Here is a 15,846-nt window from a genome sequence, read left to right as displayed (position 1 = left end):
CTCCACATCACCTTGACGGAGGGACCATGTCAGGGACATCTGGGACTTCACCTGCTAGTGAGCGGGGTGGGGAGAGAAATATGAATCACTCACAAGCTCTTAGATGCTTCAGCCAGGAAGGCACACTCTCATCTCGCTTCCCAGAGTATATTACAGATTGTGCCCAGCCTCAGAGGGAGGATGTGTAGCCCTCCCCTGTACCCAGAAGTCAAGGAGACTGGCACTGCTAGAGAGAGGCATGTGCACCATGCTGCTGCTTCTGGAACATGCCAGATGCACCCCTGCTCAGGACCTTTGTCCTGGCTGGTCCTTCTGCCTGGAATGCCCTTCCCAGATTTCTACATGACTCCCTCACTTTCTTTGTGTCTATATTCAAATGTCCTTTAACAAAGCTCACGCTGCCCACCCCACTGAAAACTTCAGGTGCCTCCTTGATGCCAATCGCTCTTACCACATTGCATTTTTTCCACAGTTCTAACAGACAGATTACATATTTCTTGTTTTATTTATTGTGTCTCCACCACCTAGTAGCCCTCAAGGGTAGGACTACTTGTCTGATTTGATGACTGAAACAATACCTGGTGCCCAGGAGGGGTGTAATAATTTTGCTGTGTGAATGAATGAATGGGTCCTGGGCTCCTCCCTCTTTCAAAGCACCCATGTGCAACTCATCACCAGGTCTTATTGACCTCACCTCCTTAAAAGCTCTCAACTCTACACCTGAGTGCCCAAAGCCACTGCCCTCCCCAGGCCCTCAGTGAATGTGCGTGTGTGCGTGCGTGCGTGCGTGCGTGCGTGCGTGCGTGCGTTGCTGGCAAGGGATCCCAGGGCCTGTCTTCTCTGGGTCCTTTCCTCTAGCTTTCTCATAACAGCTCCTGACTCTCCCTCAACTCCTGCTACCCCACTCTAGCCCAGCCACCACTTTGAAAGGGGAGAAAAATGATTGGGTGTGGGCTCTGGAGCCAGACTGTCTGGGGTTCTTTCTCTCTCTCTCTCTCTCTCTCTCTCTCTCTCTCTATCTCTATCTCTATCTCTATCTCTATCTCTATCTCTATCTCTATCTCTATCTCTGCTATATTCAAGCCGTGTGGCTTTGAGCTGGTGCCCCAACCTCTCTGTGCTCCACCCCCACATTTGCAAAATGGGGATGATGATGATAATAGCACCTCTCTCATGGGGTTTGGAGGGTTGAGAGGTTTAAGTGAGACAGTGCACATAAAGCATATTATAAATGTGCACTATTGTTTTGCAGTCACCTTATCTTGGTACCAGACAAAACAGATTCAAATCTGCTGAAAACTGTCCCTTGGCTCCTGGTAGTTTTTAGTTTCTCCTTTGAGCCCAGGTGCCCTCCCCGGCTGGTCTGACTCTCACTGCCCTGACACTGTCCCTTTGTTCCTGTCACACTGAACTCCCCAGAGTCTTCTGAGCATGTCATGCTGCTCCCCACCCCAGCCGTCAGCAGCTTTCTCTGCTCTTCACACAGACTTGCACTTGCTTTTTCACTTAACAAAAATCCCAGAGCTGTTTTGCACATTCAAATGTAGAAAACTTTCATATTCTTTTTTACAGTCACATAATATTCCAGCCCAGGGACAGGTCATAGTTGCAGCTAGTCCTATATCAATGAATATGCAGGGTGTTTCCAATCTTCCGCCATCGCAGAGTGCTACTGGATTGCCATGTGCATATGTCATGTGAGAGCAGGTCTCTGGAAGACAAACCCAGAAGTGGGATTGCCGGGCCCAGAGGCAGGAGGTGCCAACTCCCACTGCCTTGCCAGTCCAGGTGCTCCCCAACAGAGCCACAATCTGGAGCCAGGGCTGAAGAGCTCAGGATTCATGTCTTCCTCTCTGTACCCGCTTGCATCCTTCAGAAGTAGGGCCCAAACTGTGTAGGGCTGAAACCAGCTCCGCTTTCTGCTCAGTCAAGGTCTGCCTACTTGAACTTATATATGGGGGCATTGTGGCCCAGTTGAAAGGCATGGTAGATTGCCAAAATGAGAGACTGGCCCCTAGGCCCCTCCAGAACACTGACTCAGGTTGGGAAGGGCATGAACTCTTGCCTGGGCTCCCCCACCTGGATCTCTTCTCTCTTAGATGCTGCCTCTGGCCTCCCCATCACACACGCCAGTACTCATGTGATGTCTTCTCAGAGACGTGGTGAGGCTGGAGTGGTGGCCCAGGCCCCAGCTCCCAGCCAGCTTTGGCAGCCAGACCCCTCTTGGAGGGAATGCAGAATGTCAGACACTGTGTGAAGGGCAGCCCAGGAGAGCCAGCCCCAGCTGAGCCGTGGCTTCTGCTTCCCGCAGCCCACACCAGGCGGAGCTGAGTCAGCCACCATCTGCACAGGGGACGGGGGCTGCAGGAGCTGGAGTGCCTGGGAGACCCATGCCAACTTTGTGCGAGAGGCGTCCCTGCACAGGTGTGCTAGGGGCTCTGGAGGGACCAACTCGCTGCCCTCTGCTGGTTCAGGAGAGCTCCGCTTGCTCCTTGGCTAAGTCCTCAGGTCTTTGGTTGCCCACCTGTCTCCTGTCCTCTGCCACCTTGCCCCACAGCCCCTGGCACTACAGTCAGTCCTGTGGAACAAGTTCTTTCTCAACCACGAAGTTTCCTCAACTCCTTCTTGCCCAGTTAACTCCTACATTTCCACAAAGACAGAATTCCAGAATCATTTTGCCCAGTCTGGTAGTACCTACATACCAACAGAGCACCTTGTCGTTTTTAAACCCCACTTCCTGAGACCCCAGTACCCCATCCGGGTTCACTGTCAGAGCTCTGAGCCCCACAACCTGCTCAGAGAACTCGTCCTACACATGGACCCTGCACATCCTGACGTGTGTTCACAGAGCTGCACAGGCCTAGCAGGGACAGCACAGGGGCTTGTGCCTGAAGTCACTGAGCTGTCTGTGTGGTAAGGGGGTTTCAGCCATGACGAACCCCTGGCAGTGCTGAAATCCCCCACGTCACTATGCCCCAACACAGGGCAGCCCCTAGGAAAAGCCAGGCCTCAGAGGCTTCTCACTAAAGACCCAGAAACTGCCCCGGAAGCCCCACAGGGGAAGTGAGCCTTCCCAAGACCAGGTTAGAGGGAGGTACTTAAGGACAGCATCTTCTGGGCTTCCCCCAAACACTTGAATTTTAACATGGTGGTCACCAGGACAGGCCTGGCAGCTGCCGGGGTATAGACCAAAGGGTACCATCAGCCTGAGTGGGCAGGTCTCCAAGAGGAGGAAATGAGGAGGAATCAGTGGGCATGAGGACAGAAGGTGGACTTGAGAGTCGCTCAGTCTCCTCCCAGTTCCCTCCCAGTTCACAGAGCCACTGCCTAGCCTCCTAGGCAAGTGGGGAGGGGTCCAGAGAGAAAGTATGTCCCCTCCTTAGCAGTCTGGATCTCCTCTCCTAGTGCCCAGAGTCCTTAAACCAAAGACATAGGAGCAGCCCCAGACACTCTCCAACAGGGCCATAAAGGCCCGTGGGAAACCCAATCCAGTCCAAGACCTCACTCCCACTGGGACCATCTTTGGGAAATCCAGGTCATGGTATCTGACCGAAGGGCATGGAAAGCGAGCCTCCAGGCTCTGGCAGGACCTCGGCGGCCCGCCTACCCACTCAACACTCAGGTCTGACTGGGCCCACGGGTCAGCACCCCAACTGGTGCCACCCTTGTCTCTGCCAGTGCCTTGGGCCTGCCAGACAGCAGATAGGCCTCTCCACTGCCAGGAGGACAGGGTACTGCAGAACACCTGTCCCCACACACCCAAAGCACATGCTATGGTCAGGGACTCACCCTGGGAACCTGTGAGTCAGAGAGTGTGTGTGAGCAAGGTGTAAAGTTTACTCACAGAGTAAATACCTCTCAAACCAGGTGCCACCCAGTGGAGGCTCCCAGCTAGGAGGTATGAAAGCAGGAGAGGCCATTGGCTTTGTTGGACAGCAGGCTCCATTCTCCCAATGCCAAGGATGGACCCTGCCAGGCCTCCAGCCTCTACCTCAGACTCACCCCCAACCCCTAGGGATCAAGATGGGCTTGGCTAAGAGTCTCCTCACCACCACCTGAAGCCCAGGGTCTCAGGGGACAAGGAAGGCAGAACTGAAACTGAGCAGAGGAGAAACCGGTCTGGGCAGGCCCCAGGGACCTCTGTCTCTCACCCCTCACCCACACACACCTGACCAGAACCTGGGAAAATCTTTAAAGCTTGTCTTTCTCTGACCTGGGCTCTCAGCCTCCTGCTCCCTCCCCCACCACCCTCACCTGCCCAGGCCTTGCCGCATCAGAGCTGAGCATCCAGATACCAGGGCTCTGGGCTTCCCTTGGTCACTGCCTTCTGGGGTAACCTTTGGCAAGTTCTTCCCTCCTCTAGCCTCTGTGCCCTCTCCTGACTTGGGCTGCTGGCATGTGGTCTGGAGATGACGTCTGGAATGGGCCCTAAAGAGTGATTTTCAGGCTAGGATGAGACTCTCCAGGTCATGACACTGAGGTCCTGGGCACCTTGGTCACCACCCCTCCCAGAGATGTGGGTGCTGGAAGCAGGCAGAGGAAGGCCCTAGGGCAGCAAGGGCCAAGACCTGCCCACAGCTTCCATGTTGCCCCCTCTGACACTCATCCTGCTTATCCCATCCAGGTAGGGGCCCTTGTCACTCAGTGTCTTCTCTCACTACACTCAGTGCCAGCCACCACTGCTTTCTATGTCCTCTAAGCTCTGCAAGAGTAGCCTGGTCCCTACAACCACTACCCTGAGCAAATGCCTGTGTAGGTACTTGACAAAATATGTGTTGGAAGAATAAAGGCACAGAAAATAACAAGAGTTGGCGAGGATGCGCAGTGACTGGAACCCTCACGCTTTGCCGGTGGGAATGCAAATGGTATTACCTCTGTGGAAAGCAGCTTGGCCGTTCCCCAAAAAGTTAAACAGTTACCATATGATTCCGCAATTCCACTCCCGGTTAAATAGATTCTCCAAAGAACTGAAAACATATGATCACATAAAAACTTGTACACAAATATTCATACAGCATTATTCACGATAGCCAAAAGTGGGAGCAACCCAAATGTCCACCAACCGATGACTAGAGAAACAAAATATGGCGTAGTCATACGCTGGATTATTATTCAGTGATAAAAAGATGTGAAGATAGTTGCTTTGACATGGAAGGCCCTTGAAAGCATTAAGCTAAATGCAAGAAATCAGACACAAGAAGGTCTCATATTGTATGAATCCATTTATATGAAATGTCCAGAAGAGACAAATCTGTAGACAGAAGACTAATTAGTGGGAGAAGAAGGGGAAAAGAGGTGACTGCTGATAGGTATAGGGTTTCTTCTGGGTGATGGAATATTCTAGAATCATTTAGTGGTAGGGGTCACAAAATATGAATATACTAAAAACCACAGGATCAGACACTTTAAAATGGAGACTTTTGTTATGTAAATTAATTCTCAATAAAAAAAACAAGGCAAACAATCTCCACAGGGACATGATTGGAGGGCCAGACCCATTTGGCTAAGCTAGTTTGCTTGACTATTTGTGTCCGTCTGAAAACATCTTCACACACAAGCATTCTTTGCACAGGGAACCTCCCAACCCTGCCCTTAGATTCAGCCTGCAAGGAGTAGGTGGGAGAAGACTGCCCAGGGAGTCCCAGTGGGCCCTCCTCTATGTTCCCAGCTTCAGGGCAACTGCATCCACGAGGAAGATCCTCGAGGTCCAGAGGTTGTCCCAGCAGGGGACCATTCCCATCAGCAGTCACCTCTTTCTGAGGGCAGGATGTGGTGTGACAGAGCTTGAGGATGAGAGTACCCTCCCAAAAGGCCCCTTTTGGCCTATGTTCCAACCCTGTGTGGACCAGTATTTGGGAAGTTCTTCCTTTGCTCTGACCACAGTATTCCACTTGGAGACAGCAGTAGGCAGAGGTTTCCACTGAGTCAGTCTGATTCAGCCTTCACTCAGCCTCAGGCCTGCATGAGGGTCCTCACCTCCAGATGATCAACTTACTGTAATGGGGCAGGATGTGGGTTTCCTCCACACCCCACAACAGCTGCTCCCTGACAAGGTTGTGGTGGAAGCCAATGAAAGGAGAAGGCTAATCACCCACCAACCGCCTGCCCTGTGAGGGCTTCCCACCAGAGTGGAGCACCACCCCCACCGCCCCACCCGCCCAGGCAAGTCCCTAGCAGGGCAGATTGTTGAGGTATCTCAGCCTCCTCAGGTCTTGGAACAGATGGTCCCAAGCCTTAGGTCCTCAGGGCCCATGTGTGAGGAGCCCTGGTCCACTGGGGCCGACTGTGTCCAACAACTGACTTCCCAGAGCGACCTGCCTGTCCCCATCTCTGCTCTGTGTGTCCTCTGTGAGCCCAGCAAGGAAGAAGAGTTCAATAGACAACCAGTCAATGAGTGAATGAGTTGGGGGAAGAAGCCTCAATCTGTTTCTTTCTCTTCCTGTACGGCTGAGTGAACCTAAGAGAACTTAACCACTGAGCCACATCACCAGCCCTACTTATTTATTTATTTATTTATTTATTTATTTATTTATTTATTTATTTATTTATTTAGAGGCAGGGGCTCACTGAGTTGCTGAGGCTGGCTTTGAACTCTCAATCCTCCTGCCTCAGTCTCCTAAACCACTGGGATTACAGCATGTGCCACCACACCGGACTCAAACCCCTGTTTCTTAAGGATAAAAAATCAGATGCATCCACTGCTGTGAGATTTTGGTAAGCAATTTATCTTTTCTGTATTGCAGTGACTTTAACTATAAAATGAAGAAAACAGCCAGACACAGTGGCACATGCCTGTAATCCCAGCAACTCAGGGACTGAGGCAGAAGCTCAAGTTTGAGGCCAGTCTCAGCAACTTGGTGAGACACTTCCTTAAAAAAAAAAAAAAAAAAAAAAATTAAAAAAGTACTGGAGACATGGCTCAGTGGTTAAGAACCCCTGGGTTCAATCCCCAGTACCAAAAACAAAAAACAAAAAAAACCAATGATAATAACAGTGTAAATCTCAAAGAGTTGGTGAGAAAACCAACATGAGCCACATAAAGCTTTGAGGACCCTCATGCAAGCAGGTGTGTGATACACACACATGTTCATTATTGTTAACAGTAGCTGTCTTATTGAAGCCAGGCTGGTTGGCTGGTCAGTGTTCCTCTCTGGTAAGGAAGGTGGAGGTAAATGACACATTTAAGAAAACTCTCTGGGCTCTGTCGGTTCCACCCCAGTTCCAAGAATAGACCTATAAGGACTTCAGCTCCTGCCCCCCCCCAGCAGGGAAATGTGCCTCCTTCCCTGAAGCCAGGGCTGACTCTGCCTGCCCATTACAAACCTCTTCCCTGTGAACCTGCATTGAACAGGTGCTCAGAACGGGCAACAGGCCCTGGGCTGATGGTGGTGGAGGAAGACAGGCTCTGGGGACACCCTGGGCCCAAATACCAGGGCAAGGCATGTCCTTGGTGAACTCAGGGGCTTCCTGCTTGCTCCCCCTTTGTGGGATCACTTCTACCCTGGGACACCAGAAAGGTTGGGCTTTCCAGGAAAGCCCTGATCCGCCCAGGAAACCCAAGCACCTGGCGGGGCCTCATCCGGTCCATTGTCTTGAAGGCATAGGAACAGAGGCGTAGTCACCATGACCACCCACCCCAGGGACATTCAGTCTCCAGCTCTCCATGGGTGGGGCACATGAGCAATCGAGCTTTCTCCCTACAGTCACCTCACTCTGGGGCTTTCTTGTGGTCCAGTCACCTCCTGTCCCCAGCCCTCAGGTGGGTCATACAGCCTCTCAGCAGGACCCCAGGGAAGGGGCATGCAATGGGGCACCATGAACTCGGCATCTCATCTTCCTTTCCCCTCCTCCTCCTCTGTTCACCTTCAGGGACCCCCCTTACCCCTCTGTCCCACTCTCTCTTTGCTGGCAGGTAATCATGGCCCAGTGATCCCCACTGGAATCCCAGGTATCAGTGGGGGTCCCATCCTCGATCTCCAAGCTCCCAGTTGCCAGTGACAGGGAAGCAGGGGAATCAGATGTGGGTTTGCCCTTAGCCTGTGAACACACGCAAGGAGAGCTTCACCAGTGCCCCTTTATCTGAGTCTGAATGCATGTATGGAATCCAATGAGGGAGGATTCTGTGTGTGGATGCCCTTGTACCCAGATGGCCTATACCTGTGTACTAGGGAGCGGGCCAGGAGTGTGGTCCTATGTGCCTGCGTTATGTGGATGCATGATTGCCTTATGTGAGTGATCACAGAGAAAAAGCCAGAGAGAATCAGGAGGCGCTCAGAGAGACACACACAGAGAATGAGACTGAGTCCGACCGAACAACAGAAAGTCAAAGTAAGATAACACAGAAGCCCATCTTCCCTGGAAGGGCAGAGGGCTCTCCTCTCATATTATCAATGTTCTACCTGTATTTATACCCATGTCTTGGGGTGGCCTCCAGAGGAGGTGAGTAGGGAGCAGATGGAGTTCAGGAAAGGCTGTATCAGGCCAGGATGCCAACAGGCCCCACACCTCCTCACTGGCAGAACCAGTTTGGAGCCTTTCCAAGGCCTGCAGTTTCCTCAGGCTGAGAAATGGGCCTGAGATCCCTAACCAACCAGGACATAGAAGAACTCCAGCTGGCTCTGGGCTCTTGAGGTAGCTGGGGAAGAGGGAACATCCAAAGCCAGGGCCAAAAGTCCTCAGACTCTGACACCTTGGGAGTGGCCCATATGCAGGTTGAGGAGGACTTACATCTGTTGAGAAGTGAGGGGAGGGGTGGAGGTGAGAAAACCTCAGGGGTTCGAACCCTTCACTTACACCTTTGCCTTGGCCTAGAAGCATCTAGATTCCACCCACCCCTGCTTTCTTGGGGCAGGGTGTTGTGTGGGAAGAGGCAGGAGACCTGCATTCTAGGCCAGGCTCTAACAGCCAGGTGGCTCTGGGCAAGGAGCTCCCTCTCCCTAGCTTCATTCCCTTGTCTAACAACTGTCAACAATCTTAGAGCACCAGCGCCCTGCCTCCAAGGATTAGGAGATGTCAGGGCAAGAAGGGGCTATGCTAACAGGATTCCCGGCACCAGCCGTGAGAAGAATGGCCCCATGAGCTCAGCATTTCCTCTCAGCTTCCCCCAAAGTCGCCCCCCAGGAGAGAAAGGTGACTGCGGTTTCCGTTGCCCCCACTTCCTACAGCAGGGACCCTGCTCAGCTCAGAGCATGGAAACTGTCATGGGCCCACAGTGTCATCTGCACACTCATTATTGCCACTAGGAAAGGGCTCTACACCTCAGCCTCAGAGGAAGGTGCCCCAGCAGGGATCCCCCAGCCTCCAGGTGAGGGCTAAGTCCAGGCTGAGCATCAGCATATGCAGCATTCGGTCACAGCTCTGCCACTGAGGTACAAGTGGCCCTGAGGACTTCTCTTGGAGGGCTCAGTGGGGCATCCTGCCTGTCCCCCTGAGGTGCCGAGCAGGCTGGAGCTCCAGAAGCCCTGAGCTGGAAGGCACTGCTTCCCACTGAGGCAGGATAAAAGAAATAAGGATAGGCAGAAAAGAAGCATGTGGGATAACTCAAGTGGCCATGATCTAAAGTCCACTTTCACATTTGATTAAAAGTCCAGATTTAAGTCACTTACAAATAAAAAATATATTTTAAAAAATCACTTACACATACTTGATCACATACAGCACTATTGAAGCAATTCTTAGAACTTATCCACAGATACACCAATTAGTACTGTGTTCACAAAGCAGAACCCATCAAAAACAAAGAGGAAAAGTAAATGACCCATCTGGTAATGGTCAACACGTCAGTAAATGACACCCCGCCCCCATACCAGTAATGGTCAACATGTCCAGTGACCAACACAAAAAGAACTAAAAGCACAGTCTGAGGTCACATCCCTGCACTATTGGTTTTACGTGTCTAAATACGTCCAGCTACGATAGAGCTGGCTGGCCTTCTCCACCGCCTGCACTCCACCCTCTCTCCCTCTCAGACTGTGTACTTCTTTCCTTCTCTCAATAAAATCAATCTGTGCCTCACTTAGACCTGACCTTAAATTCCTTTCAGGAACCCCAAGGCCTGAGTCAAGGTCCAGCTCCCTTTTGGGGGACCTCCTCAGACCCTCGGGCTGGTAACACCATGAATAATAGCTATGGAACACCCAACACAGGTAGAAGGACCCAGGCACCCAAAACTCCTCCTAAGAGCCATGCAAAGTATGGGTGGCAACATACTTTACTTACTGCAGGCTGCCAGATCTGAGAGGGGCAGCCCTGCTCCCTGTGGGGCAGGACAGAGACGCCATCCCACACTGGGGGATCCCTGCCTAAGGGCAAGGCCAACAAGCCTGCCTACCTGCATCTGGCCCCACCACTCCATCCTGTTCAACCAGCCCTTGCCGGTGGCTCACACTTCCCCCACAATTTGTGTTCTCCCACTCATGCTGCTTGACTGCATTTCAGGGTCCACTGCTTGGAACACCTTCACCCCACACCCGTGTCTGGCGAGACTGCCCTGGAGCTCAGGAGTGGACAGAGCATGGGGTCAGGAGGCCTCAGGGGTCAGAACCCAGACTGAGGACTGAGTGGGGGGCAGACCTCGGCAGTGCTGGTGACAGGGAGCACTGACTCAGGGTCCCCAGAGCCCAGGGTAGGACTGAGGTCGAGGAGATGGGGGTCGGTGGCTGGGGCAGCTTGTGCAGACAGTTTGGATTGTGGAAGAGCTGGCGGGCGCAGGGCCCGGCTTGGCGCGGGTGGCTGTGGGGGAGGCTGAAACTGCAGACTATTTTTAGGCTCCTGTTCAAGTTGAGAGACAAGGATGCTCCAGGCTACGAGCCCTCCTTCATTGGGGAAAGACTGAGGTGGCCCCAGTTCGTCCCCAAACAACTGTTTCCCCACCAGCTCAAGGTCTCCAGAGCTTCCTCTTCTGTCCCCAGAGTCCGGAGACTGGGTCAGAAAATAGACTGGAAGCATCGCCTGCACCCCAGGTATGCAAACGTCCTGAAGAGGTGATTTCCATACTATTTTCACACTGCCCTGCTTCCTGACCCAAAGGAACCGAAAGTCCGCTTTCAGGGGACTCTCAGTGAGCAGTGCATTCACCCGAGTCCCCCTTGAGCTGCCCTCCTGGATGTCAGGAGAGGGTGATGCAGCTCTAAAGTCAAAAAGCACAAAGTGGGGGTGAGGGGGTCACGTGAACAGTGGTGGAGCCATGGCATGGGCTCAGAGTAACTTATGCTCCCTGAAGAGTAGTGTTCATGAGTTTCATTCACTCGTTCCATGAATAACTTATTGAGCACCTACTATGTGCCAGGCACTATTCTAGATACTGGAGATTCAATTGTGAACAAACAAGATGAAATTCCCTGCCTTTACAGAGTGGATATACTATAGAAGTGCTGACCAGTAGAGATGTAATTTGAGCACATATATAATTGTTAATTTTCTGTAAGCCACCTTAAATAAAAGTTAAAGTAATAGGTTCAATTGATTTTATTATATAATTTACTTAGGCTAATATAATATATCCAAACTATTACAATTTTGATGTGTTGCCCATATAACAATATGAGATAAATCTTCTCTTTCACATTATATTACTGAAATCCAGTGTGTCAATTCAGATGAGTCACATTACAGGGCTCAGTAGCCCTTGGAGAATGCAGTCCTAGAGGAAATGGCTCATCCAAGATCAGGAGAAAGGAATGCCACAATTGAGTAGTGATGCCTGTAAGGGCTGGTGGATCAAAACACAGGCCAAGTGTTTGCCCTCCTCTGCCCTGTAGGACCAACCCCAAGCATGTGTTCACCTCTACCTACACCCCATCCACATTGGCCCACATATTTGGCCTGCCCTGAAGTAGCTGCCAATCTGAGTTCTGAGCCCTGGACCCCGCCTGGGCCCAGCATTCTGGCATGCTCACCATTGTGCAAAGAGGTTCTAATAAGCTAACGAGGCAAGTGCCTCCTGGGTGTGGTCCTGTGCTCTTTACCCTGATGGAGTTGGCTCATGGCCACTGGTGACCCTGAGAATGTGGGGTTTGTTTTTGTTTTTCCCCAAGGTCTCTTCTTCCTGAATCTAACCAGTACCAACATAAAAGTGCTTCCTGAGCCTGATTTAGCCGCTTCAGTCCCACTACACCAGCTCCCACCCACAGACCTCCTATTACCCTGGCACCCTCACCAGGGTCACCCACCCTAGCTGGGATCATTCCACATTCTTTCCCACATAATGAGGGCCTAAGATAAGGCCACAGAAGGAGCTAGAAACAACCAAGGATGGGGAATGGGCTGTTTGGGTTAAGACAGAAAGGAATGGGGTATAAGAAGAACTAGATCTCAGGCCTCAATTGTTCTTACCATCATTAGCATCACCATCTCCCCTACCCCTGCTCAAAATCCTTCAGTGGCTCCTTAGTACCTGCAGGATAAAGATCTAGGGCCTTAGTTCCCAGGATCTGACACTGACAGAACCATCCAATCTCACCTCCAGACACTCTCCCTTCTTTCGTCTGACTCATTCATTCAACAGATTATGTGAAGCACCCACTATGTGCAGGCATTAGTGTAGGTGCTGCAGATATGTCTGTGAACAAAACTTACCCGGGGTCCTAGCTTCGTGGAGTTCACTGCATTCTAGCCAAACCCTGGCCACCCCGTGGTCATGTTGCGGGAAACACCAGTGGAGAAGCAGCAAGCAGCACCGGAAAGGAGAACTCCAAACTTTATTCTACACTGGTGGGCCCCAAGGAGAACAAACTCCAAATTCTAAGTCCTAATCCACAGTTTCTCACAACATGGTTGTTGGGCATCATTCATCCCATCCTATCGTTGGGACTTTTATCCTCTTTCGAAAAAAGTCCTAATATAGTAAAAAGTCCTAATCTACTTAAGGCCTTAATGACTTAAAGCCTCTCGTGCAGGGTCTCTAACATCAAGCATGCTTACAGAAACAGATAAGAAGAAAGGGCTCTTTTCATAGGCATCCCTTAAATCTCTAGCACAGGTGTTTACATTTCAAGAGGGAGTAGCCTGTAGAGACAGTGATTTACAATCCAAAAGGTAGAGACCCAGTGGTTAATTAGTGTTCCTGAAGAAAGGTTGAGGGGAGGGGAATGACCCTTTCTCCAGGCATTGGTTTCTTACCATAACATTTTTATAATTTCATTTTACAACCAGGTCTGGTTTTGCCTTCACATTCCCTCTCCCCCAGACGACTCTATGCATTTTCTAAGGCCTCACTCAAAGCCTTCCCTGAGCAAACCCAGAGGGTTAGGTGCCCCCTCTGACCTCCCACCTCCAGCCTAGGATCATCACATGGATGGTCACCATCCAGCCCCACATTTCCCTCCCCTACCAGGCTTGGAGGGTCTCAAGGGCAGGGACTGTGTTTTCTCCTGGGACCCCTAGGGTCTGCTTTCAGGCGTACCTCTAAAGAATTCTTCCCCGCAGCTCTGGTATGAGCAGGTTGAGGCATCAGGGTTTGGGCGTGGGCAAGGACTCCTATGGAGACTTCCAGGTCATTCTGGAACCTCTGCCTGGAAGCATCCTACTTCTGCATCCCAAGGGAGCAAATTAGGGGTGAAGATGTAAACAGGTTCCAGAAAGGTAGGGCATGACTGGAGACAGGGCTTGCTGGCCTTCAGGTAGAGGGAGCAATTAAGGGTTTTAGGCAGCAGAGAGACAAGACAGCCAAGGCCTCCCCCAAGGGAGAGATGATGGCAGGATGTGTGGAGAGAGTAGACCTGAGTGGATCTGCAGGCTGTCCCAGGAGGCTGGACACTGGTCCTTCATAGCCTTACCCCTTATCTGCCTCCCAAAGAAGATGCACAAAACAGGGCAGGACAGGCCTGGCTCCTGTCCTCAGACAACGTTGGCACTGCGGGTACCTCCGCAGCAGATCCTCCCACCACCCAGGCTCAGCCTAACAGTCCTACCCACCCACTGCCAGCCAGAGGCCCCTGGTGTTGCTCGCCCATCAGGGCAAACAGACAGGAGCCTGTGCCTGGCAGCCCCCTCCCTGATGGCTCATTTACATGGGATTTACATGGACTCATTTCATGCCTCGATGCCCGCGGCTTCCCGCCTGGCCCAGCCTCTCCCAGTGCCTCTGTGGAGACAAAGGAGTGTACGCCATCCCTCAAGTCCCCTCTACGGGCCCATCAGGACATCAAGAGCAACTCTGAAGGAAAGAGGGAGACTGCTGAGATCCAGAAAGGGCAGGAGGTCTCCCAGCAATCCAGGAGGGGCAGGACTTGACCACGCTTTCTTCACTAGGTGCTCTGCTGTCTTGGGTCTGGACCCACTCCTCCCACTGGTGGCCTTTCCTCCAGCTGAGGGCACACTGAGGGGGAAGCTGTGAAGCCCCTCTGCTGCTGCTGCTTGGTTGAGAGCCGGGAAAGAAACCAACCGCCAAGACCAGATGAGCACATGAAGAAAATGAGGCTCAGAGAAGGCAAGGATCTGCCCAGGATCACAAAGGGTAACAGCAGCCCAGGCCTATTCCCGCCGCAGTACAGGGCTCTTCTGGATCCTTCAAACTCCCAAAGACCCCTGGTCCAGAGCACCTGCTGTCGCCTTGGTCACCCTGGGAAGGTTGGGTATGGAAAGAACTGGGAAGAATTCTCAGTTCTGGGTTGGCCCAGAAGAGCCCAAAACAGACCAAAGTGGAGAGGAATGCTGTGAGTGGGGCCATTTCAATCCTCTGGGTTCTGCAGGAAGCTGGGCTGACTCAGAGAGGGGAACTGTCCTAAGACTGCCACACACCCACAACCCCCACCAGCTATTACTTCTCAGGAAAGGTTCCCAACGAACTCCAAAGGCTCCCCACGACATCATGAGCAGGCAACAAAGAGAAAGGAGCAAAGCCCAGCAGAGAGAGGAAGGGAAGTTCTCAGGAATATCTGGACTCCTCTCTGCACCCCCCCTCCCACTGTCCCCACCCTCTATCCCAGAACCATTACCCTTGTCCTGGCCTCCATCCATGGAGCAGCTCCCAGTAACCCCCTTCACACTGTCCCCTCTCTGGCCCTGTCCCCTCCGTGCGCAGCCCTTGCCTGCACCCCTACCCTGCCTGGCAGCCCGACCTGGAGTAAACCTGCTTTCCCACACCCAGCTGAGGCCACCAGCCTACAGTGCATACACACTTCTATGAAGGTATCTCAGGGGGGCCTATTTGATCAGTTATCTCTCCCAGAACTGCCCCTTGAAGGCAGGGAGGACTAAGGCTGTTTCTAGCCTGGCCTGGGCCTGGCTTCCCAGGGGAAGCAGTCCAGGAGACTGGGAAGGCAGAATGTGGTGCAGGAACCATCGGGGCTGTAAGGTCAAGGCTTGGCAAGCGGTATGCTGCAGGGGGTTGTACATGCAGATCTCATCCCTGCCTCTCACTAGCTGAGGCTCCATGAGCCAGCTCCCAGGGTCTGGAAGAGAAATGTGAGGACACATGTGGTGCTCACACAGGCAGGAGATACCAAGCAGGAAACAGGAGTCCCCACCCACCCCCATCCCAACCAGGACAGTTTTGCAGGCAGGGAACAGGCACAGGTAAATAAATAGCTTGTTTATTAGTAATATGTTACATTATTAAAGTGCATTGAGAAGAGATACAGGGCGGAAGCTGGAAGGCCACCGGCCCCAGGCCCTGCCCCAGACACAGCTGGAGAAGGGCCCAGCTCTTTGCTGAAATCCATGGACTGGGGGCATGGCCGTCCACTTGGAGAGCTTGGCCCAGGCCATCCCCACTGGAATTTTCACAGTTTAGCCTAAGTTATAACATGTCCTGAGCTGAAGGTGGGAGGCTAGGAGCATGGAAGCACAGCCCCTGGGGAAGGGGGCTGAGAGGAAGGGAGGATGCCCCCCGCCCCCCAACCCCCA

This window comes from Sciurus carolinensis, chromosome 2, assembly GCF_902686445.1.
Source record: "Sciurus carolinensis chromosome 2, mSciCar1.2, whole genome shotgun sequence".
NCBI lineage: Eukaryota > Metazoa > Chordata > Mammalia > Rodentia > Sciuridae > Sciurus > Sciurus carolinensis.
Note: the sequence above shows the minus strand (reverse complement) of the source record.